Source organism: Haplochromis burtoni, unplaced genomic scaffold (genome assembly GCF_018398535.1).
Source record: "Haplochromis burtoni strain Fernald_Lab_line unplaced genomic scaffold, NCSU_Asbu1 Contig_177, whole genome shotgun sequence".
In the NCBI taxonomy this organism is placed as follows: Eukaryota; Metazoa; Chordata; class Actinopteri; order Cichliformes; family Cichlidae; genus Haplochromis; species Haplochromis burtoni.
Genome location: NW_024582538.1, coordinates 405138 through 430543, shown reverse-complemented (window position 1 = coordinate 430543; position 25406 = coordinate 405138). Strand labels below are relative to the sequence as shown.

Below are 25406 nucleotides of genomic sequence, written 5' to 3'. Positions count from 1 at the left end.
ACATGGTTTCATTTAGGTGCGTCCCGTCGCATGAATAATGCTCCTCGTGTAATTTTGTGTGTAGGGGGGCTCGCATGCATGTGCCTGCTTCCGTGTCTGATCATCTGTTTATTTAATATCTGTCTTTTCACAGGAGCTGAAAACACCCCATTATTTTTTAGACAGAAAATCCATTATTATATTTGAAAAAAAAAGAAAAAAAAAGCTCGATCTTTGTGACATTTAGTGTTTCAGAGTGGAACAAACCACCTTTCTCAAATTCGTGACGATGTGTAACAGAAAACTAGTTCACAAAAAAGCTGATTTAGTGTAAGAGGCCTCACATTTGAGTGCAGAAATTCAGTGGTTTGGCTCTAAATCTGTGAACCTTTTATGCTTTATCTGTAAACTGCAGTTTTTCAATTGACAACACAAAGTCATTAAATGATCAGCATGTAGAAGTAAATGGTACCATTATGCCATCACAGTAGTGCCTTACTGCATTTAGTCCTTCATCTGTTATTGTGTTCAGGAAAATGGGTGCAAGGACTGTCCACTGGCTATATCAGCTCAGCCACCACATCAAAGCTGTCGTGTAGGCACAGCTATTTCTCACTTTTTATATTGTTCTCTGTCATCCTGTTCTTTTCTTTAATGCTTCAATTATTGGTACTGAAATAATTGGATTTCTTTTTTCTTAGCTGTCGACTATATCAGGTGGAATGTGAAAAATTGCCTGTATACAATGTCTACATCAATTTGTAGTTTTGTCTTGCCATTTAACTCCTCTGATGCATGCAGTATAGTCTCCTGCTCTTTCTTTTTACCTGCTCTGTCACAGCACAGCTGAACTAAGTGTTAGGGGTTGCAAGAGTAATGACAGCAAAATGAGGGGGGGAGTTAAAAATGACACAAAATATATATTTTAATATGTCATATTTTCCCAGTATGTAGTTTGAAGCTGCCTCTGGTTGGGATAACTAGGACCAACTTTAGCCATTATACTAATATACAGTCTAACCGTATGATCTTTGAAGTGTGTGGTGCTCTATGAGCTGTAACACCCGATTTTTAGAGGCAGGACAAACTGTAATATGTGCACTGACACAGAATAAATGGTCTAAAGTCAAAGCCACTGCATCCCTAAATGTTAAGATCTAGTAGTAGTTATATAATCATAGCTAGTGTCAGTGTGCGTTTCTTGTGAGCTTGCAGCTGTGTCTTTTATGCTGGGATCCGTTTTCACTCACACACTTGTGTGTGTGTGTGTGCGAGACAGAAATGCTTAGTCCGTCAGTTGACCTGAGTGCTGCGACAGGTTGTTGCACTCAGGGTTTAGGAGCTTCCTCTGTGGGCTAATAACACCCACTGACAAGAGCACTATGCATACTAGCTGCAGCACGGCTCATGAATAATGGAATATGGTTTAGTGTGGCTTGGTCTAAGGGGAAGGTATGTGAATGTATTAGAAATGTATACACACATGTATGATTAATGGAGTAGATGTGTAGTTTGAGGGAGTTTGAAAGGAGCGTAAGACTTGTGTGACAGTTTTGCACAAACCGTACACATTCTTTCTACTAAATTTTTGTGCTAGTCTGTGTATAAATGATTAAAAGAACTTTTCTCCAACTGCATCTAAACACAAGCCTGGAGAGAATGGCTAAACAGAAAGTGGGCCATGAAATCCTCATATGTGTATAATAATAATTATATACTCTTTTTCTTAAATTACTCAAAGCAGCGACACTGTTGGGATTGTGGAGCAGAGACGGGTGACGTACACTCAGTTTCTGAGAGTGTTTGGAGAGCGTGAGAGTGTTTTCTCAGGGATTTTAGTAAACCTACTGGCTTCTTGTAATGCTTCTGCTATCTGTGAGCAGGTTAAGTGCCTAACTGCCCTTTTGGACCTCAGCACTTTCTTTGTGTGTCCAGCCATGGGGCAGACTGAAACAATAACTCAGGCTGGGAATTTGGCTCCATTCCACTTAGGCTGTGTGTTATTTAGGGCTGTCACCACAACAGATTGGCTCTCTCTGGTTAAAAGAATTCACGTTAATCGTGTTAGTGGATGTGTAGTGTAGATTATTAAAAAGAACAGTGCTGTTGATGTGCTTTGTCTCACTCTCAAAATAAGGCGTGTAACCATAATAATACAAAAGCTGTACAAGAACTGGGCAATGAGACAATTGGGAGGATTATTCATTCTCCTTCTCTTTCTCTCACCTCCACTCTTAACTTGACCATCTATTGTGCTATTGCTGCAGAAGAAAAGAGCGAGAACATACAGCCTATAGGAAAACACGAGAGAGCTACAGCTGATGTGTGGACTCTGAGAGGTCAGGCAGCTCATTCCTGCTTTTGTAATATTGCTGCTCACATTCACGGCAGGATAAAACAACCTTTAGGCCACCGTGAAATTTCCCTGGTGCTCCTGACTGCGAGTCAGCCACTTGTCTTTTATCCACAAAGCATAACAGTATTTAAACTATAATATCTTCAGCATGTGTTGGTTTGACTATTAAAAGCAAATTAAAATGTCAGTGAATTTGTCATATTAGATTAATGCCTGAGGTCTTGGCCATTTATGTTTAATATCACTTCAAATGAAAGCAATGATTGAACAGGTAAGACAGCAGGACTGGTATCTTCTCTGAGTTGTAAAAATGCCAGTGTTGAAAGAAAAGGAAAAATTAGAGGACAAAGGAGTAGCTGTCACGCTACATTAAAGGACTGAGCAAGCCCAGGACCTACAGAATCAAAGCAAACAATCAGTGTGCTGTTATTTTGGTGTTCGCCCCAGAAAAAACACTGGAATAGTCCCCGTGAGCAGAAGCAAGATGAGATGCTGATAGCCCCCGTCCATTTACCAATCCATTTATCTGAATCAAGCTTAAACATCATAAAAGCATCTTTCCCCTCATTTCCCTCTATACTGTGTCATAGGATGATGTTGTATGCCCTGCAGGTGCCTCAACAATTAAAAGAATTATATTTATAAACCTCCTGAAATATCCTGCATCTGTATCATCTGAGGTTTGTGACTGTATACAAATGCAGTCTATCGTAACCCATAAGAACCCACGTTTTTATGGGTGTCGCCGTCCTTTTACAGATTGAAGAAAGTTTCTGTTTCAGCAATTATATAGTTTTCTTGACAGTGAAAGTGTGTCTGGGCTTTTATGGGTTAATTTTGCTTCTTAGATCATATTTAAAGATAAGATATGTTTATATAGAGAAGAGGGGAAATCGTAAACAGTGCAGACTAACAAATCATTGCCCACAAAAATACTGTAAGCGGAACTGGGAAAGCTTAAATCTTTATCAGCATTAAAGCTCAATTTCCTTGGTTTTCACAGTAGTGCCTGGAAGGAAAGTCTAAGCAATTTAGCACTGTCACCAAGATAAATAACTGGAATATTGTTTTGAGCTCAGCCTGAATTAGAATTGTGCATCAAAGCCCACAGCCCACAGTTTGAGGAGTATGGGTCTGTTGCGGCGACAGGTCGGCAACAGTTGAAGCTAATAACTTGAGTGGCCAGCTTTGTGTGTCACGGGGGCACGAGCTGTCCAGAAGCAGCTGTGAAGACGTGCTAAGTGCGATCTAATATGAAGCCTGCTCCGATTTCTTCATTTTCTGTATGACTTCAGATACTCACTCTGCAGTGGACGGTGGAAGTCCACACAATGCAGAACTGACCAGGAATGTTTAAAAGAAGAAGCCGATTGCAAGTTCAGACAATCTAATATGATCTTAAAAAAAGATAAACGCTTTGTAGCTTGATGGATCAGAAAACTGCAGTCTGCAAACTTCTAACTGGACAGTGGTCAGTAGCGGATCTTTGATTCAGGACTTCCTGTTCCACATCCCAGTTATTGTTTATGAATGCAAACACATTTTAAAACCTAAATGTCTGTGAAGGTTCTCAGTCATCCAGGTCATCGTAGTCAAAGGAGCTTGCAAAGAAAAGCGTCTGGACTTCTTTAAGTTGCTTGAAGACGTTTCACCTCTCATCCGAGAAGCTTCTTCAGTTCTAAGGTCAAATGGTGGAGAGTCCCAGATATAAACCTAGTGGGAATATGTTAAGGAAAATGTTCTAAAACACTTCTTCAGTAAAGACTCAGAGAAGAGAAACACACAGAACTTCTTGCTAGCAAGGGCAGCCTCGAGACTGAGACTCGCGCTGAGCACTGCCCCGGTCTTTATTTTATACTTCTGTGTGTGTGTGTGTGTGTGTGCTGCTGATCAAAGGGTCATGAAAGCACAAAAGGTACATCCTTGGTCACAAAGAGGGTAGTCTCCCCCACCCTAGATGGTTCACCCTAGATAACACGGTGAGGAAGTCCAGCAGTTAAAACACTTAGACTACAACAGACGTAGCTACGTTAATCCTACCATAAAACAATAAAATAAGGTACGAACTCTCTCATGCTCCTAGGATGTGGGGGTGAACACCCTAGAATGTTACAGACCTCCTAGGATGAGACATTCTTTCAATATGCCACCAACTATATACTTCTACACACAAATAATTACATGCAGCATTCTACCATATGCAAACTTATATCATTAAAAGATTATACTGACTACTAAGTACAATTTTCCATTGACAGAATATCCTCCCGCAGAGGGACAAAAGGACCCCCTGATGATCCTCTAATCGCCTGAGCCAAGGTGTGAAACTGGGTGTGGGTCCCAATCAGCCAGGGTTTTGGGTGTGTTCATTGTGAAACCTGGCCCCACCTTATCATGCGAGTTCCTGAGGTCAGATGGCCCAGGATGTGAGTGGGCGTTAAGGCGTCTGGGGAGGGAACTCAAAACTGGATTATAGATGGCAGACAGTTGGTGTCGTAAACCACTGCCTCTGTTCAAAGATGGTCGCTCACAGTGGACATAGATGGCTTCTTTCACTCCTCTTTCCTAGTGGGGGGATACTCCCACTAGGTTTATATCTGGGACTCTCCACCATTTGACCTTAGAACTGAAGAAGCTTCTCGGATGAGAGGTGAAACGTCTTCAAGCAACTTAAAGAAGTCCAGACGCTTTTCTTTGCAAGCTCCCTTGAAAACCTAAATGAACTAATTAACCTAAATTTAAGAAACCTAAATTAAACGTATATTAGGAGAAATCCTTATCCTTCATTATTTGTCATGAAAGTAAAAAAAAAAAATGCTGAATATTCCCGCCCTGATCAATTTTAAAGTACACCAAGTCCATCACTGATGTCATTAGTTTAAAATTGTAAAAGTAAAATAAAAATATTTGCAATGTAAAGTATTTATCCCTTTTTTTAAAAAAATCTTTTCTTCCTTAAAAATAACATGTAAATTACAGGCAATATGTAAATCTTCTCAGAGGAGATGAGCTGCTTCTCTATATCATGATACTCAGATTGTTGTTCACAAAACATCTGATAATGTCACCCAAGGTTCTGCAGTGTTGTCTTCTTAAGTATGAATAATTGATCTATGAATAATGAAATGAGTTGCAGCCCAGACTGTGTCTTCCACTGCACTGATGCCGAAGTGTTGCTGTTAATCGCTGGTAAAATCCTCACTGTTTTCACCTTTTTAAGTTAGTGACACCCTTCATGCTCCGCCACCGCACAGTGTTGATTCCTCACCTTCATTCTGCTCATGGTTTATTCACCAGCCACTCTTCCTCATCCTCTTTGATCTTATTATTTGCTGAATTAAATATAGAAATTTTGTTTTGGTTGTCCACAACATCTATATTTCATGCAATGGCTTGATTAGAGGTTATCCAGAGGAACTGTGCTGATTTCAGGTGTATCCACAGAGTAAACAACTGAAGTGCCCTTCGCTCTGGTTAGATGGTTCTGTGGTTGAATATAAATGTGTCTGTTCAGTCACAGCCAGCCATTGTTTTTGCAACCACTTTATGCTTTAGAAGTATGCTTTTGCTTTGAGGTTTTTCTGTCATCAAAGTCAGAATTGTTTTGGCTTCTAGAAAACTCAGAGATATCTGTTCTTAACATATCTTTCTTGTCTGTTTGTCTGTAGTCAGTGTTTGTGCCTTGTACCAGCCATGTACCCCTCGCGTGCAGCTGAAAAACTACATGCTGTCTGTCAGGCAGCATGATGGTGAATGGGAATTGAACACAGTTAGACAATGAGTGGCTGTTGCTTCTACATTACTGTTTTGCCTCATGTTGTTGTTGTTGTGTGTGAGTTATTTTCTACAAAGTCAGGTAGAGGAATCCTCCCACTTACTGCCCCCATCCCAGCTTGTCTGAATATCAAGCTTTGTAGTAGAGCCTTTTTTTCTCCCGGTACTTGGATGAGAAAGCTGTGTTCAGGTACATGTTTAAGGGCTGAATTGTTATGCAGATACCTACTCGTTTTTGCTTTGTTCTACAGTATATCGTATACAGCCCAGACCCCCTGGGAATGTAGGCACTATAGCTTTTCAAAGATGCTTTGGTTGTTTGCATATAAGGATATCTGATTAGTGCTGTTTTTTTTTTTTTTTGCTTTGCCCAACACTCCCCATTTGTGTCACTGTGTAAAGTATGTGATATGCAGTGAGTGCAATATACTAATATGCTTTCCTTGGTTTGTGTGTGATCGATCTGTCTGTCTGTCTGTCTGTCTGTATCTATATCCAGAGTATTTGCCATAAGAAAAGAAAGGAACTGCGCATACTGCATGAAAATTAAGCGAGCAGAGAAATACTATATTAGGAGTTTGGCAATTTGAAATTACTTTTCCTACATACCCAAGTGAGGTAAATGTACAGATGTCTTATGAAAGTAAGTACCTTTACCCACTTTATGAATTTATCTGGGATCAAAAAACAGCTCTTCAGCATATGGCGATTTAAAACTGCAGGCCAGGAAATAAAAACAAAACAAAACAACCAAAAACATACCAGAGTTTGATCCACTGAGAGAAACCCTTATTAGAAAGACTATAGTTTTTTTCCCCTCTTATATTAGAGTGTACAAGGGTGTAAGGTGTAAGTGGGACCTACAACCACAGTTTGACATTAAACCTTTCACTGGAATTTGTCCTTTAAATATCCCACATTGTATTTTTTTTCTTTGGGCTTATTCCTACAGTGATTATTAACTCAGGAGTCTGTATTGTTTACAAATCAGGTTGATTAGTTTAATTATTTTAAATAGCGCTAATATGTGTCTCTGTGTAAAGATGATTTACCTAATTAAAGATATATGTGTTAGTTTGAGTTAGGAAAATGGGTGTGACAGTATTGGTGGGGCATGACCATCTAGAGTCACTCCCTATGACAGATTTATACTTTTATTTATAATTATCCATCCATCCATTCGCTGGGAAAGGCGCTGGAGCCTTTCCCAGCTTTCTTAGGGCGAGAGGCAGGGTAGACCCTGGACAGGTCCCAGTCTGTCGCAGGGCTAATACATACACAGAAACAACCATTCACACTCACACCTATGGGCAATTTAGTGTTTCCAGTTAACCTAACCCCACTAACTGCATGTCTTTGGACGGTGGGAGGAAGCTGGAGTACCCGGAGTGAACCCACACAAACATGGGGAGAACATGCAAACTCCACACTGAAAGCCCATGGTGCATGGTGGCATAGTGGCTTTATATTTTTTAAAAACACACAAATGCAGTTGTTGCACTCGATTAGCAATATTTTGTTTCTGCACTATCACCAGACATCACAAGCCTTAACACAGTTTTAAAGTGAACCTCTCTTTGCTCTTTTTGTTTGGCACTGAGAACTTTGCACCAGCCCAAAGGGAAATAGAGGCGGGGAGAAGGCGTGGCAGCATCGCCCCTACTTTGATCCTCTTCAGCCCCTTTACATCTTTAATGCCTCGGAGGCTCAAGGCGTAGACTCCCTTAACTGCTCTCTGTCCAACGATTTCTGCGTGGGATGGTGCAGAAAAACAGGGGTTGTGGCAGCGATGCCATCAAAGTGCAGAAAGCAAGAGTGAGAGTCAATAAGTAATGTGTGAGTTTGCGAGCACGCATTTGTCTCAGTGACTGATTGCTGGGGAGCTTGGTGAAAATCTTGTTGGCGGAGGAATATGCCTGTCTGCTTTTCCTGTGAATGTGTCTGTGTGCTTTAAGATGCAGGTCGTGGTGAGAGCAAGATAAAGCTCCTTCATTATTAAGGCTTTCATTCCTCAGCATCGTTCTCTGCATTACATTTTATTGGCTAACACCAGGTTCTCGATTCTTGAGGGCTCTCAGAAATAATAACCTTGGAAGCGCAGAAAGCATCGAGCCAAGAGGTGGAGGCCTGACCTGCAAGGCTACATATTATATGTTTACAATTAATATGGCTGTTATTCCTTCAGTCCGCCATTTGACAGTCTGCAGAGGGAACACTTGGCTGTAGATGCACAAAGCTATATTTAGACTCCAATGACGCCGATGGCAGTTTCATCAGCCCCCCCCCCTTCTTTCCTACAAAGTCTGGGCATGATGCTCTGAAGCCCAGTGTACACACTGGGCTCTGCCTAAAATTTCATATAATGCCTGCTTTCTTGTTTGCTCTGCCGAGCTTTCAGAGAATAACAGCACTTCTGTAATTCACTTATTTTCTGTTTTTCACACAGAGCCGTGCACTTGTTTACATCTACGGTAAATCACAGCTAATGCTTAACCTATTTACGCCTAAGCAAAATTGTTGCATTTTTCTAAGGTTTGTGCAATTAAGCCTCACTAGGCTGAATGTCAACTTCTAGGCATCTGATTATCAAAGTGTGATTGGGAATGGGAATGTACTTTTTTGTACTAATTTGCCGTGTAGGTCATATTTGCTCATTTGTATCAGAAGGCTTTAAAATGTAACTCATCCTTGTTACCGCTCACTTGGAAGGGGAGAAAAAATTACACACACACACACAAAAAAAATTGAGGAACGACAGAAAAGGTCTTCATGTTTCAGGACACAGACATGTATAAATAACATAACATACAATACCATACTATACTTTATTTATAAAGCACTTCATAGCTGACACAAAATGGTATTTATTGTAACTAAATAATAAAAATACATAAGACATAAATAAAACCAATTAAAAAGTCAAATAACTAAAAGAAAAACTAAAATGAAAATTAAGTCTCTTTGGTTGAAAGCCAAAGAATAAATGGGTTTTAAGACGTGTTTTAAAAGTGGACAGTGAAGGGCACAAAGTTATTCCATTATTTAAGAGCAACAATAGAGAAGGCTCTGTCCCCTCTGAGCTTCCTCCTGGATCTCGGTGCTTCCAGAAGAGACTGACAAGGTGAGGAGGGGCGAAGTAGCTCAGAACTACACAAAATTACAGGTATTGCAATTAAAAGACAATATGACATTGGTATGCTGGCTATAACCTCATGCTTTAAAACGCTATGTCTCCATCTACTCGATCTCAGTAAAATCATTTCCTTTACGTCTGTTATCTGTCTGCACATTTTGAGAAAACGTTGTAAACATTTAAGCATTTCCAGGGTTTAATCATCCTGGTAGGTGAGGAACCTATTCTTAGCGACAGCCCAGTGATGCAGTAAGTAAAGGTGATAAGAGGCAGAAGTGTTTGTGGTGCACTTATCGATTCCTTCTTCCCCTCGGCTCTTGGATACTCTTCGTTCTGCAGCACCTGCAGGACATCACGCACCATGCTGCCAATTAGGCTTTTTCCTTGTAAGTGTACTCGGGTAGTTTGTACATTTATCTGTCTTCTCCACTAATCACAGGTTTGCTGTTTGGGTGAGAGGTAAGCTGGCCACACATTTTTTTTTTTTTTTACCTACTACATTTCACCTGAGTCGATATATGCATTATTGTTGTCACTAAGTAATGACAGGGTTTTTTTTCCTTTATACAAAAACTTCAGATTTAGTCATTTTCAGTCTGGGACGACGGCTTGTTCTCTCATTAGCCTTTTCATAAAGGTCTCTTTGAATGTGTGAGCCTGCCCTCTTTCATCTGCTTTGAGAATGGCAGCCTGGATGTGAGACTGAGGCAGCGGGAGAGTTTACTTTAGATAGAAGGTTTGTGCAGCCACACAGTGTCCGGCCATTTCCCACAATGAGCCGCGATCCCTGTTTGGAAGCACTGTTTCCTTCCTCACATTCACATTCGCACACAAAATCTTATTAGTGTGTGTCAAGTAACTTGTTCGTCAGATAGCCCAGTGAGGTTTATTGACTCGGTTTCAGCTTATTACATCTCGCCAAGTCGGCGAGGACACCTTGGCCTTTAAACAGAAGTTCATGGCCTTTAGGAAACAATTCTCTGCTGGAACTTTTGGCTCACTCAGAATCTGTCATTTTGTAAAGAACATTTAAACACTGACACACATTTTCATACCAGGATATTTGAAAAATACACAGACACATGATTTCTGTGTATTTTTTGTGTTTGCACTGTTAATTTGATTTCAGTCAGAAATACTTGTTAATAATAACTTGAAGATTTTTACTTGGTTTGCTTGGTTTGGGCTGCTAAACAGTTTATATAGCTTTCATTCACAAAGCAGCTAGTGTGTTTGCAGTTTTCTTATACTTCAGCAGTGACCCGCTAATTTCTTCAGTTTAGCAGTAAGACTTTATTTTTGCTCGGTTGAATGTGGGCCGAAGAGGTGCACTTTACACCTCTGCATCTGAGCCTGAGTTGGACCACTTTTCTTGTCTTGTACTCATATTTACACCAATATTCATGCAAGTTTGTTCAGTTAATTAAGTCCAGTGCACTTTGTACAATTAAGAGCATGCCATTTCTTTTAGCCAAATTTTGAATAGAGCATGCAAATCTAGTCAGTGTCAACAATGTGGGCGGTCAGTTGGTTGAGATATTTTAAGAAGACATCTTGTTCCTGCAAATTCAGGCTGTAACATAATACAGTAATCTCTGTTTGCTGTTAAAGTGAGCAGATACTCATTTGTTTTCATAAGAAGCCACTTTATTCAAAAAACAAAACAAAACACAAACACTTGTTTGAGTGATGACAGTATCTGTGTTTGTGTGTGTGTGTGTGTGTGTGTGTGTTGTTTTATCCCTGCTTTATCACTCGTGCCTGGTTAACAGAGCAGCGTTTTGTAAATACTCCAATGCCATCTCTGAATAATGTACTCAGCCTATGTAGTTTTGTTATTAAGTAGAGAATGAAATATGCCTCACTGTATTTTAATTAGGCCTCACTCACTGAAACCAAAGCAAAGGTCTCTATTTTTGCCAAGAACTGATTTTCAAATCTTAATCTTCATGTCATATGTAGCTCTGACCTTCAGTGGACCACATGAATGCAGTCTGCTATATTAGTGGTGACTGTCCCTCAGTGAAAAGGCCACACTGCCTTACCACTGGGGGTGAGCAAATATTAAACAGATCCCAGATAACTTAGAAAGACCCCTATGGTTGGCACATACGGCTGTTAATCCACAACCCTCTGGCTGTTGTGACACAGGAGAGGAGCAGGAGCAGAAGTGTCAAAAGAGATCAGCTGTTGACATTTCCTAAAATATATTTTGAGTTCTTTTTTTTCCCCCCTGTCACTTGATTTTTGTAGCTGCTGCTATGCTGCAGAATTCTTTCTTTCTGTGTTTGTGCGTTTGTTTTCTACTGGATGCGCAATAAGATACTAGAATTATGTAAAGAAGCTGCACAGACATGCGATGGCCTTTGGGCATTTCCGTACCAACAGCAGGGGAAAGAAATAATATTATGAGGGGAGACGGGACATGCTCTGTTTATGCTGAAAAAGTGGTAATATTCTGGTTACGCTATGCTAGACGCTGCGTAAATGCAACACTGATAGTGTGGTTCTGTCTCCTTTGTTTTGTCTCCATGTTTTCTTTTTGTACAGCACAGTACTCGCAAAAGAAGACAAATGCTTTGCTATAATTACTGTCGGAGAATAACTTACATTGTCCCCTCCCCTTTTCCCTTTTTTTCTTCCTTTTTCTAAATTTCCACAGCTGAGATCATAACATAAAACCTTTATTTTAGGAGTATCTTGGTTTCAGCTTGTGGTGCAAACAGCACTTTCATGTGCAAATAATGAAGTGTCAGTGGAGTGTCTACATGCATTTATGACTAAAGACAGGATTGTGAATGAGGTCTTTGCAGATGCCTAAAATGTAGGCGATGATTCAAATCTATAAGAGGACCCTGCATTACCACAGCTTTATAAATCAGATAGAAATGAGATGCACATTTCCCTCACTGTGCATAGACAGAGTGTTTTGAATCAGACCCCTAGTTTGACAACGCTGCTTCCAGTTAACCTTGGTTAATTTCATTAGCCTTAGAGTAATGTCCTTGTTACATAGCATATTATGCTAAATATCAGCATAATGTTAACATATAAGCTTTTTATCTTTAGAACTCCTGGGCACACTTGCACATACTTTACAAAAAACATAGCTATTGCCTGGGGATACAAACATGTCTTGCTGTAGGCACATTTAGGACTGCTTTATCTGAGGCTACAGCAAAAATATATCAGAGGTGGATATGTATATTAAATAACTCTCACTTTTTATGTAAAATACTGGCACCATTGCTCTCTGAAGCTAAATCTCCAACACTAATAAAGAGCTGGAACATATACAGTGGTGCAAGTCAGACAGAGACCACACTATGCACAGTGAGACTGCAAAAGTTTAAAATTCCCCCAAGTTGGCCTTTTTTTTTTACATTTAGTGTTTTAATCTAGTATTATAATTATGCATATTTAAAGAGGTGCTCTTAGAAAGTTATATTTGAATTCAGGAAAGTGTGAAATCAAAATCGAGCAAGCGGAGGATAAATATTCTGTCCTCTATCAGGAGGAAGCCGTGAGATGGAGAGATGCTGTGTTATCTCATGCGAGAGTAATTGTCAGACACCTTTTCTGCTGCTGCGTCCTTCTTCTCTTGGTCCCAGGTGGCCTTACAGTCCATTTTACTTTTGAACCTTTGATCAATTATGTAGCCTTTATGAAAAACGAAATGTCACTGTTTTTATAAAAAATGTGATTCGCAGAAGTCCTCGAGGAAATAAAAAACAGCAAAGGATAGTAAGGATGATAAGGAAAGAAAATCAATTACAAAAACAGAAGTCACTTCAAAGCTAATCTATAAAGATTAAGCACTGGATTAATCTTACACACAGACAGTTAGTTGATGTTGTGGTAGAAGGACACATATTTTTGTTCGGTTTCTGTTTTGCCTCCTTATGGTGTGTGTTGATCTGTGTGAACACAGTGTGTGTCTTTGAACTGTTGTTTTATCTCACACAAATTATTTTCCAAAGTAGCTGCCCTGCTGCAACAACACCTGACTTTAAAAAAAGCACTGGCCTAAGTACTTTTGATTCTTCTATGATGACTTGAGGATAGGCATCCCAATGTGTATTTGTAATTTCCTCCTTTAATGAATTCACCGGGAGCCTTCTTTAGAAGCCATCTGTTACCAGTTTGTCCAATACAGCATCTTTTAATTAGGCAAGGATTTACTTAGGACTCTCATTCTGTCTTGTACTCTGTGTATAAACTGTGTGTTTTTGTCTGTGTTTCTGTAAACTTGCACACACCACTTCCTGTTTGTGGCTTATTCCCATAGGGAAGAAGTGGCGATATGTAAAAGTGACAAGATAAGCACAGGGGATTGCTGTTGTGAAAAATGAAGCTGAAGCTCCGGCTTAGGTGAGAGGCTCGGTGCATCCTGTCCAGGTCACTAGTCAGTGTCGCAGTTACCACAGATGTAAACAAACACATTTACACTTGCATTCACGCCTACAGACAAGTTTCCAGTTCACCCAACTTTAATGTGTTTGTGCAAGTTTCAGAGGAAACTCGAGCACTCAGGGGAAACCTGTGAGGACTCAAGGCGAACCTACAAATTTCACACTGAGAGGCCCCAGCCAGAGCGGTCACGGTTATCCCGTTATTACTGGTTTTAATCTTTAAGAGATTTGTACAGATGCTGAAACTTATTTCGTCTTATGCAGCAATGCAAACACGGGCTGATGCTGACTGCATTTGCCCAATTTCTATGTTTGCTAGCATGCAAAGCTTGTTTGCGGTTAAAAGTTGCAGGAAAAATTGCCCATCAGCAGCCTGGATATGTAAAAGCGTAACCATATGTCATTTTACCACCATTGGATGTGCAGCTAAAACTCTGCTTTCAATAAATGTTTTATTATCTTATCTTTATATCCCGATGCTGATGAAATTAAATGATGCAAACCAAGAGACAATGAATCTGTAGTTGCCATTTTTTAATATCCAGGATAAAAATACTAGCTGATACTGGATGTGTGATCACACAACAGTCTGTAAAGTGTTGACGAAATTTTGTCTCCCTGCATTAATTTTCCTGGGCGCAAATTTAGCTTTTTATAGATAGAAAAATCTTGACCATATAGTCTGAAGGTAGTGCATAAAAAAATAAAAGAACAGAAGAGCTAGGCTAGACCTGTGAGACTAAAGTGCAAATGTAACAGGGGACCAGTGCCTTTACACTTTACTCTTTCTACTCTCAGGTCAAAACTCTATTTGCTTATGTGTTTTTTTTAAAGCATGCCTTGGGCTAAAATACATATTTCATTTGTAGCTTGCCAAAAGAGTAACTGAAACCAAACATTCTTCCAATTGAAAGAGATTACTTTCAAATATATACCTTTGAAAATAATCTAGTTCAAATCCAGACTCTTTCTTGCTTCTTTAGTACATGTGTACTAACTCCATGTGTATAAACAGTCTTGGTTTCTGCTGCAAAATTCAGATGGTAGGATCATAATTTGGCAAAAATATCATGAGAGCATGGATCCATCCTGCCTTGTGTCATCAGTTCAGGCTGCTGGTGGTGTAATGGTGTGGGGGATATTTTCTTGGCACACTTTGGGCTCCTTAGGACCAACTCAGCATTTTTTTAAACACTGCAGCCTACCTGAATATTGTTGCTTACCACGTCCATCCCTTTGTGACCACAGTGTACCCATCTTCTGATGGCTGCTTCCAAATAACAAAATTATAGATCAACATCTATGATGTGCAGCTTATAAATCTGTAGCAACTGTGTGATGATGCTGCCATGTCAGCAAGGATGAAAATCATCTTGTTGAATCTGTGCTGTGAAGAATTAAGGCATAAGGGGTGCTAGCAAATTGTACCTAATAAAGTGGCTGGTAGCACCACTGTTCTGAAGAGTAATGCTGCCAACCCCTTCTTGCATAGCTTCATGGTGGGCACACTTACAGCATTGTACGCCACATTCTAACTAGCAGCAGCCTGAAGCTGCAGTGGGAACAGTCAGTGTGTTAAAGAGGCCTGGTGAGCAATCCCTCATTAAAAGAGATGAGACATCAGTGGTTTGTAGTGTGGAGCCTGGAGAAATGCTTCACGGGTGCAAATATTGATTTTATTTATTCTCTCCCCGTGGGAAGAATGTTGTAGATCCGTGGGGTTGAATTCTTTCTTCATTTAATGATCAAAGTCTGAAGTCATTAAGATTTTGCACTGACATGTCACTAGCAGTCACGGAGCTTATTGTCTTTCACAGACTTATCTGTGTTAATCTTAAACATTAGAACGTAATTAAAAAGCACTGAATATCTGGGTGAATGTATGGACCAAACTGTTGAGATACAAAGTGTTTCACAAACTTTTAATATCAAGAAATTAAGCAGGAAATCTCATTTATGCTTTAAATGCCTGTTAGTTTACTACAGTGGGCTTTGTCTTTTTAATTGCACTAGAAAGGAAACTTTTTGATGTGTGAAAACAAAAGCTTGTCTTAATCTGATCTTGGAATTTTATTAAGGATATTTTATGTTTTTAGGATATTTTCTGTGAAACTGGTAAAAAACAAAACAACAACATAAAGCATGTGGATTAATTGCTAAATAATAATATATACACTAACATACATTCATATGCATTTTAAAGCCTTTGCATTCACCAGATACCTTTTATGCTTTCCAACTGAAATAACGCTGCTGTGTCTAAAATGTGAAGCGGAGCTTATTTAAATAAAGTCAGCAGTACTGTTTTCACTTTCTTGTGACAGTGACGTGTCTGACTGTGGCGCTCCTCTTGTCACCTACCTGTGAGGCTGCTTAAAGCATGCTTTGGAGATTATTTGCGATGATTAAGAGAAAGTGTGAACACCAACTCACAGCGCTACATCTCCACCGACCTCTAACAAGGAGGCAGCAAGCTCCTGGGAAGGGCTTGCATCAAATTTGTTTGTAGATGCAGTGAAGCATCCACGAGGATATCCGGATTCGAATGTTGGGAAACGGGTTATACATATGCTCGCATGAATTTATGTCAGTGTATGTGGGCGAATGCGTGCCTGTGGATGCTTGCTTGTGTCATTGTCCAGCTGTAGAAATCATGTTTTCCGTGTCACCAATTGTGCAAGAAATGAAGCAGGCCGCAGTGCTGCGTGCGAGCTGCTCGATTAGATTAGGGCAGCAAATTGAATGTAAGCGTGTAGTTGTCTCCATCGGAAAGTGCCAATGATAGAGGAGGCGGTCGAGTGCGCTGGCGCCTAATTTGATCGCTCAGTAGCTAATGCAATCGGCATTACGGCAGCTATTGCAGATTAGGATTAATGTGCCAATAGGCTAAGCAGGAATTGGGTGTTGGAGGAAAGTTAGAAGGCTGGGGATCACACACTGGCTTGTGATCAATAGAAGTTAGAGAATGACACAGGTTCAGACATTCTCCATTTAGCCTTCCCAGTCTATACACTCTCAGGAAACATTAGAGAGCTTAATTCCAGTAGAGCAGTGGGAGCAGTTTTCATTAATTTGAACTCAGTTGACTGAACAGCAATGAAAGCAACATCCTCTAGTTATAAGCTCAAAATTTGACCATTATTAAACCAGAATATTAGTATAATGGTTTGCAAAAGTACATTTTTGATAGATAATTATCTTCTCTAAACGGCATGTCTTGTGTCCCATTAAAAAAAAATGTAGTTTGGATCTCAATGTATCATTGAATGCCCATCTGTGTAGCTTGAGAACTTATTTGCATATTGTAACTCAACATGTTGGAACAGCATTTGCATAAAGCATCGCGTGTCAGTGTCTTCATATCAGAGTGATTGAAGCCAGACAAACAGGCACAGACATTTCCAGCATGCCACTAACATTTTACTCATGACCATAAACTGTATGTTAGTGTTTGTGGGGCGTAGTTTTTGGTGTATTACTACGTCTGTATAGCACATTATTACATTAGTAGGCAGCACATTTCTCAGTAAGTCTCATATCACACCTGTGCTTTTGTTTTTTTTGTTTTTTGCACTTGAAGAAATTGAAATGTTCTTTAAAAACAATTTGCATACTTTGAATCTTCTGCTTCCATGTATCCATTCTACATCAGGGACTACTTACACTAAATAAGTTAGGCATGAGCGGACTAATAGTCTGCATTCGGATTGACCTCCTATGAAATTAAGAGAAAGGAAGAGCTGCTTATCATAGTGATAATAGGGGTTCTGCCTGTCCTCTGCCCACTCCCATCATCTCCTGTCACATTCACTCATGAACCCAAATGCCACATTAGCATGCCTGAGACCCAGGCCCACAGGCATCACACAGACAGCTCTCAAAACGGCTTTGCCTATAGATCCCCTATTCAGACAAAGCAGCAGCTTCCATCATGGTTTATGTATTTCCTTAGCCTTCGTGGATCTTTAAGAGCATCCACACAGGCAGCAAATGGGATATAGTAAAAAAAAAATGTGTGGGGTGTAAAATTGATCGAAAAGTGATATACTTGGTTCTGTTTAGCTCTTTAGCTCAAACAAACACGATGAATAACTGCAGAACAAATGTAAAATCAAACATTAAGACAGAGCTTATTATCAGCAGTATTTGAAAGTATTAATATAGGATGGGGAGGACTATATATTGTTTTTGCTTATTATCAACAAGAAATGAGAGATAGTTATGCTATTTAGTGCTATATAAAGTGTCCATATTGATGCACAGTGCCTTTTAAAAATATGTTAGAACTGGCAAAGAAGGCCTTTGTTCCTGACTGAGTGTACAACGAAAGCTGTGGTTCATCTGTCACCTTTCACTGCAACAGCTCCACTATCAAAGCCCAGGCATGTTGTGGTCAGCAGTATTGTCCAGCTGGAGAACAGGTCTCGGGCACAAAGGCTTCAGAGGGTGTATCAAACAATGTGGTATTTTTTGTGATACATTTTTATTCATACAGCTTTAGCAATACAGCTTTAATAGTGACACATCCCTCTGTAAGTTAATATATAGTCTCAGGTGGTCATTTTAAATCAGCAGTTGACCTTTCCTACCAGAAAAAAAAGCTGGCCACCCTTGATAAATGAATCAGATTTGGAAGATGTCTAATTCCCCCATGTACAGAATCAAATTCAGTTTTGTTTTATTAACAAATAATATTACAAGTGTAATTAATCCAGTCTCTCATTAGTGCGTGCAGTGCCTGCCGTGGTTTCTTTCAGCAAATGGGAGAGAATTCTATTAAATGTGCTCAGCAGGAATATTTAACAACACTTAAGGATAAATGGCTTTTATGCTGTTGTTTTACACATATTTTGACAGCACTCGCTTGATGAAATAGTTTTTATTTTGAACAGCTAAAGAATTATAGACTGACATTGACTCTGAGTGACAGTCAAATAAATCAGGGCTAAATAAACCAACATTAGCATCCTCTTCCAGAACACAGCAGCACAAAAGTAAATACCAATTTAAGCAATTCAGGGTTATTATTTCAGTTTTTTGCTGACACATTCAAGTGCTCGTAGCTTGTTAACCTTTTTTTTTACAAAACCAATTTTCCCGCATTTGCTAAATATTCTATTTTGAGCCATTTTTACCTTGTCATGCATTAAATGGTTAGTGATTCAGGCAGTTACCTATGCACCACTTTTCTTTTCTCTTAAAAACATATTAAAGGTCATTTTCAGATGTCTGTTAAATGTGACACATAGTGAGTGGTGGTACAGTAACTAGTATTAAGTGTTACATAAACTACTTCTGTATTCTGTTACACAAACATGTAAACAAGTATTTTTTTTTCTTTCTTATTGCGCCCCACATTTATTCATGATTTACTTACAAGAACCTGGGTTTCCATGTAATTGGCTGACATTGACTGCGTTTTCATTAATTTTCCACTTTTTTTCCTAGCCTAGACACACATAAATGGCCTGCATTTGTTTAGCGCTTTACTCTGTCCCTAAGGACCCCAAAGCGCTTTACACTACATTCAGTCATTCACCCATTCACACACACATTCACACACTGGCAATGGCAAGCTACGTTGTAGCCACAGCTGCCCTGGGGCGCACTGACAGAGGCGAGGCTGCCGGACACTGGCGCCACCGGGCCCTCTGACCACCACCAGTAGGCAAACATGGGGTTAGTATCTTGCCCCATGTTGTTAACAGACAACTTAACAAAAAGCCAATTTTAAATTGTATCTTTAGGCACTTTTTTACTAGTAGCCTGTCAGGAAAACACATAATAAAGTTTTTTTTAGTTTGATCTAAATAAATGCCAACAATAACACAGATTGACATGCCTAAAATTGTACTTTTGCAGCAACAAGGTGACTCCCAGAGAGCCAAAACTGTGAAGTGTGTGCTTTGAAATTTTCAAGGAAACTGGACAATTTAGGGAAAAAAGAAGAAGCTGAAAAAACTATCTACAGCAAATGAGCAGTATCTAAAAGTTGTGTCCTTAACAAATAGGAAAAAATCCAACAAAGGCTTGACCTGAGAAATGCATCCGTCTCGTCAGTAGTTCCAACAATGGCCTGGAAATGTGGCTGTTAAGAAGCAATTCTTAAGAGGGGAAAAAGGGAGAAAAGGCTGAGGTATAGCAAATTACACAAGAACTGGGGCGGAAATCACTGGCAACAGGTCTGATGGAGTGATGAATACAAATTCATCGTCAGTATGTACGAAGGAGATCAGGTACGACAGTGAGTGCCTACAGCCATCTGTGACACACGGTGGAGACTGTCATGATTTGGCGCTGCATTTCAGTCAGTGGCGTTGGAGATCTCGTCAAAGTCTTTGGAATTTTTAATGCAGATTTTGATCCACAATGCAGTGTCATCTAGAAAACCTCTGATTGGCAATGGCTCAGCATGACAATGCTCCCAAACACACTGGCACTGCAATACTTGGATAAAAATACACTCAGTGGAACAATATCAGTCATGGATTGGCCTCCCAGAGCCCGGACCTCAGCATTAGTGAAGCTGTGTGAACTCATATTGAGAGAGAACATCCAAAGAAGAGCTTTGAATGTCTTTCAAGACACCTGGAGAAATATTCTTAAAGACTACTAAAAGAAAATTATAAGAAAGCTTGCATTTTTCCCCATCTTGTTATATTTTTTGTTCATTTTGATTTTCTCATTCAAAATCACCATCAGTTATTGTTTCTGAAGTGTGTGCAAAATGAGCTAAATTACACTTACTTAAGTGGTTTGTGTATTTTTTGCCCTTTCCCTGTTTATTGACTGTTCACAGAGGTACGATTCGTTTGGATAAATAACTAATATGACTAAAGTGATGACTCAAAATAAATCAAGTGAGCCATGCAACAGAAATTAGCCCAGGGATAACATCCAATTACTATATTAATATTATGTGCCAAATTGAAGATAAACACTTATCTATATTGCTTAAAGTAGCACCCTTCCCTGGCGCAGATGTTAAATCATTTTGCTGTGGGAAGGGAAGGAAGGGATTTTTATCTCAGGGGCAGATTCAACAAGCTGCAGGCTATGGATCAGTATTCTAAGGCACATCCCTTTGCACAACTCACCTCTAAAACCACCGTGTCTGTCTCTGTATCAGCCAGTCTTACCACTCTAATTTTGCTGTTTTCCCACAGAGGCTGCAAACAGTAGCAGCACAAGGAAAGGTTAATATTACACAGAAATCATGTCAAAGTGTGAGGTTGAGTCAAACAGGCCTGTGAGTGCACTGAGAAACAAATGATTAAAAATTATATTTCACAGACAGGCGTACCTATGATAGTAACAAAGGTGGGTTTAAAGATGTTTACCTGTAGTTAGATTTTAGGGACATGGACGATCAAAAAGTATCAAAGTATGTGTGAGTGAATACATTTATTGAACATTGCTGTACACAAACAGGTGATTATATCCTGGCGGTATCTTAAAAGCACAGTTCTGTGAACTGTTACTACAGCAGGGTAATGAGAAATTAATGTAGTGTACAAGTTTGTGCCACACAGTGGACATTTTACTTTTTTTATTTGATAAAATGGTACAGGCAAACCTAGCCTTTTGACCTGGATCTCTTATAACTGCCAAATGAGTGCTTGTTCCCCTGTGAACCGAAGTGGAGACGCCTAACAGTGCAGCTCAATTTATTAATGCCATTCAGGAAGCTGTCGCTCAGAGGAATGAGGCGGCGCAGGGCAGGGTGTGAAATACCATAAACATCTTCATGGCACTGAGCGGTTTACTGAGCAGGATGGCAGAAGGTTATGGGATGCGCCCGAATGCAGTGATGAGTACTGCACGAGCAAAGGAGTGAAGATTACATATTACTCTGAAGACCACTAGGCTGCTTGAAACCTCCTCCCCTCTGGTCTCCTATGTGTAAATCTATGGCTTCTTATATGTATGGCTCATGGCATGCACCTCGCCTACTGACTTCAAGCTTGGAGGAGTAGACACGCTTAACAGCAGGACACCAGTCAGCTGTGCTGCAGATCACAGAGGATGACAGCAAGGCAGATCTGAAATGAAGTGGATGACATACAGACGAGCTTCAAAATATGTCAGAGGTCAGGCTGGTGAATGATATTCTGCTGACTGAGAGGCAGGTTTGTGTTTTCTCAGGTGAAAACAATATACACATGACTATGTGCTCTTTAATTGATTGCTGCATTTGTTTTCCTGCTCATAAGGCTGATAAGATTTCTCTTCTAAACTAAATTCCTTCATTCCAGGCCATATTTATACCTGATTATTAATTATTAATTAATGACATCTGATCCACAGGCAGTCACATTTACACATGATTTCAATTGTTCCAACCAGTCGATCTTAACTCCATTCTGACATGGGGATTATAGACTACTATAGTAGGTTTAATGTCACAGGTCAAGGACGTGTTGCCTGTGATAGTTGTGACATCATTTTAAATCACTATGACACTTGGCAGCTACTTCTTCTATCTCAGCTGACAGTTAATGTTTATTTTCTGGTGAATGTTGTTATATTTATATCTGCTTGAAGTCCAGTGTCAATGTATTTGGCTTTACTTTTAATTTAAAATAGTGTTTTTACCTGTGTGGAGGTAATTATTTCTATTAAAAAGTTACATTTTTAACATGTGATATCAGTAACATTATATTAGTTTCCATTAAAGTCCAGAATATCTTTCCAGCTCATATACTTTAGTCATACTAGAACTCAGTCACAGAGGCCTAGAGACTGTCAGCAACCACCGGTTGTTAGGAAGAAACCAGTGGTGGAGTGGTTGTTGGAGGTTGCTGGCTGTCCTTGTGAAGTTGGTTGCTAAAGACCCAGTCATGCCGGCTGCTCACACCGGTCAGTGACCCTTTAGTTTTCAAGTATCAACAGCAAGCTAGCCTCCAGTAACTGCTTGCCAACTGGTTGGGGAATTTCTACCACAATGACATTTCTCCTTAGTGAATGGCGGTTGCCAAGGGGTTGCCAATGAGTCAAAAGGCCCAAAGGAAGGTAGAAAACAAATTTCCCACGTGTGGGACTAATAAAGGTTATCTTATCTTATCTTAATATTGCTTTGTGTAAACAGTGGACAAAGGACTCCAGTGGCCAGTAACTATTTTAACATATGTGCAGAAAGACAGTATATAAGAACTGAATACACTCATAAAAACTTCCTTAAACCTTTATTCATTAGTTTAGACCTAAATGTTAATTAATGTAGCCACTGTAGGCTTGATGTACAAAAAGTTGGAATACCATACAAAATATAAATACAAAATGTAACAATTAGCACTATTTAAACCCTGTATTTAACTAAACAAGTACACACTTGTATCAAGTGTTCACGCTAAGAAATGTCAGTATTTTTTGAAAACCATTTGCCATTTTTAAAATTTATGCCAGCAGAAGCTTCTAAAACAGTTCAAGTCTAGAAATAAAGTTCAGCAGACATATATTTAATTATGGACACTGTATTATGTAATGTCTTTGTTTTTTCAGTTTTATCGAGTTTTACCAGAAACTTATGAACTGATAGTATCAGCAGCAGAAAGATCTTGAATTTATGCTGGGTGTGGGCGTACTGCTTTGCTTTTGCACAAGTCTGCTAATTGGAGTGGATGCACCATAAATAGAATTTTCCTGGAACACTTTACACGTTGAGTGGGAAGTCAGATTTGTTGCAGACGTGTTTCTCGCACTGCAAGTGTGTCTGTGTGTGCAGGTATGCACATGTATGTTTTTATTCCTTGTAACTGCTTGTGGGTTTCAATCAGCTGCTGATCAGCAATCCACGATGATGTCTGTTTTCTGTACAATAATAATGTGACATAATGGCATCACTCTGCCACCGTTGAAAATTTGCGGTGCCTTCATTCGTCTTAATGCTGTCACTAGCACAGTATGAGAAATGCTTTCGTATGGATCTGCTGTCCCTTGAGACTTGAAGGCAGCTTATTGTTTTTCATATCGTTATGTCTGGGGATTTTTTTATATATTTCTCTGAAAATGAAGATAAATTGTTTCTCAGTTTTGTATGGAGAGGACAAACCAGATTTACATTTTCCTTTTCCCCTCGCTCATTTGCATATATGCTCATTTTCTGTGTGTCTCTGCCCATGGGCAACAGGAATATATGTTTCTTCGTTTGCTCTTCTAGTGGTGCAGTGTAATGGTGTAACGATTCAAATGAGAACTTTTGCTTATACCTTGCACTGGAGTATGCAATGTCACCTGATGATTTAGTATTTGCTCTTATATCTCATACTTAGCGATTTCACCAGAATTTCTGTCTACTGTAACGGTACTGTCAGTATAAAATGTGCTGCACATTGATTGAAATTTTTTGAAACAAGGAAAATCACTAGAAATTCATTTTTCATGGGGTTTTCTGTGTTTTTGATCCTTATTTGATTTTGATTTTGGCAGCAGTATACAAGGCTTGTGAATCATCTCTAAAATGTTTCATCATTTCACCAGCATATTTAACATAATTTTCATCACTATCACAAATCCAATTAACATGATGAAGCTGTCTTGGGGGCAAACCTTTTTTGAGAGATTGAGGATGAAAATGACTAGCTTGAAGAATAGTGTTCTTGTAAGTTATTTTAATAGATGGCCTGAAACTAAACTGTTTCTCTTTTGAAAGAAACACCAGTGTAGAGATCTGCTCTTTGGTAAAGGAACAATGAGACTGGAAAATTCAGAAAGAAGGTCCTCTGAGCCTCTGAAAGCCATTGTACTAAAGATGGTGTTATAATGACTACAAAGCTTAAGGTATTTAAAAGTTGATCTTGATATGGGCTACAGACAGCTTCTCACAGTCCCTCTTGACAGTGTGGTAGACATAGCTATGTTGTTCAACTCTTGCTTATTTTATTAAATGTATATAAATGTTCAAATATTATAACAGAGTTAAAAAGAAATTGTTGAAGTTTGTGTGGTTAATACGCAGAATCTCTCAGCTTCTGTGTATTAGTGTTTCCAGGTAACACGGCAGAGCATTAAATATATAAATTTAGTTACACTGACTCAAAAAGGAGTGCACTTTAAGCACAACAATTATGCTGTTACCAATTTTTACTTCACAGAAATACACTTACCTGCTACATGTTACATATACACCTATTCAAATTGCAAATCTAATCAGTGAATGACATGGTAGCATCTTAATGAATTTCGGCATACAGCATCAGCATCAGAATGGGGAAGAAAGGTGATTTAAGTGACTTTGATCATGGAGTGGTTGTTGCCAGACAGGGACATCCAAGTGTTCTAGGAACTGCTGATTTCCTGGGATTTTCTCAGACAATAACCTCGAGGGTGTACAGTGAATGGTCTGTAAAAGAGAAAATATCCAATAAGCAGCAGTTCTCTTGTCGAAAATGTTTAGTGATGCCTGAGGCCAGAGGAGAATGGTCAAACTGCTTTGTGCCAATGATAAATCAACAGTAACTTAAATAACCACTTATTACAACCAAAGTCGGCAGAGGAACATCTCTGAATACACAACATGTCAAGCCTTGAAGCTGATGGGCTACAGCAGCAAAAGACCACAAGGGGCTTTCACTCCAGTCAGCTAAGAACAGGAAACTGAGGCTACAGTTCGCATGGGATCACTAAAAATTGCCGTAGTTCAGAATTTAGTGTAGACAGCATGAAAGCATGGATCCATCCTGCCTTGTATCAACAGTTCAGGCTGGTGGTGGTGTAATGCGGTCTTTAAGTCTGACGTCATTAGCCGTGCCTG

At 39.5% G+C, this 25406-nt stretch overlaps 1 protein-coding gene across 1 annotated transcript in view; it reads left to right on the top strand.

Moving 5' to 3' along the window:
- The window catches only part of tex264a (testis expressed 264, ER-phagy receptor a), a 72651-nt gene that overhangs the window by 13377 nt on the left and 33868 nt on the right, over nt 1-25406 (top strand). The window lies entirely within an intron of this gene.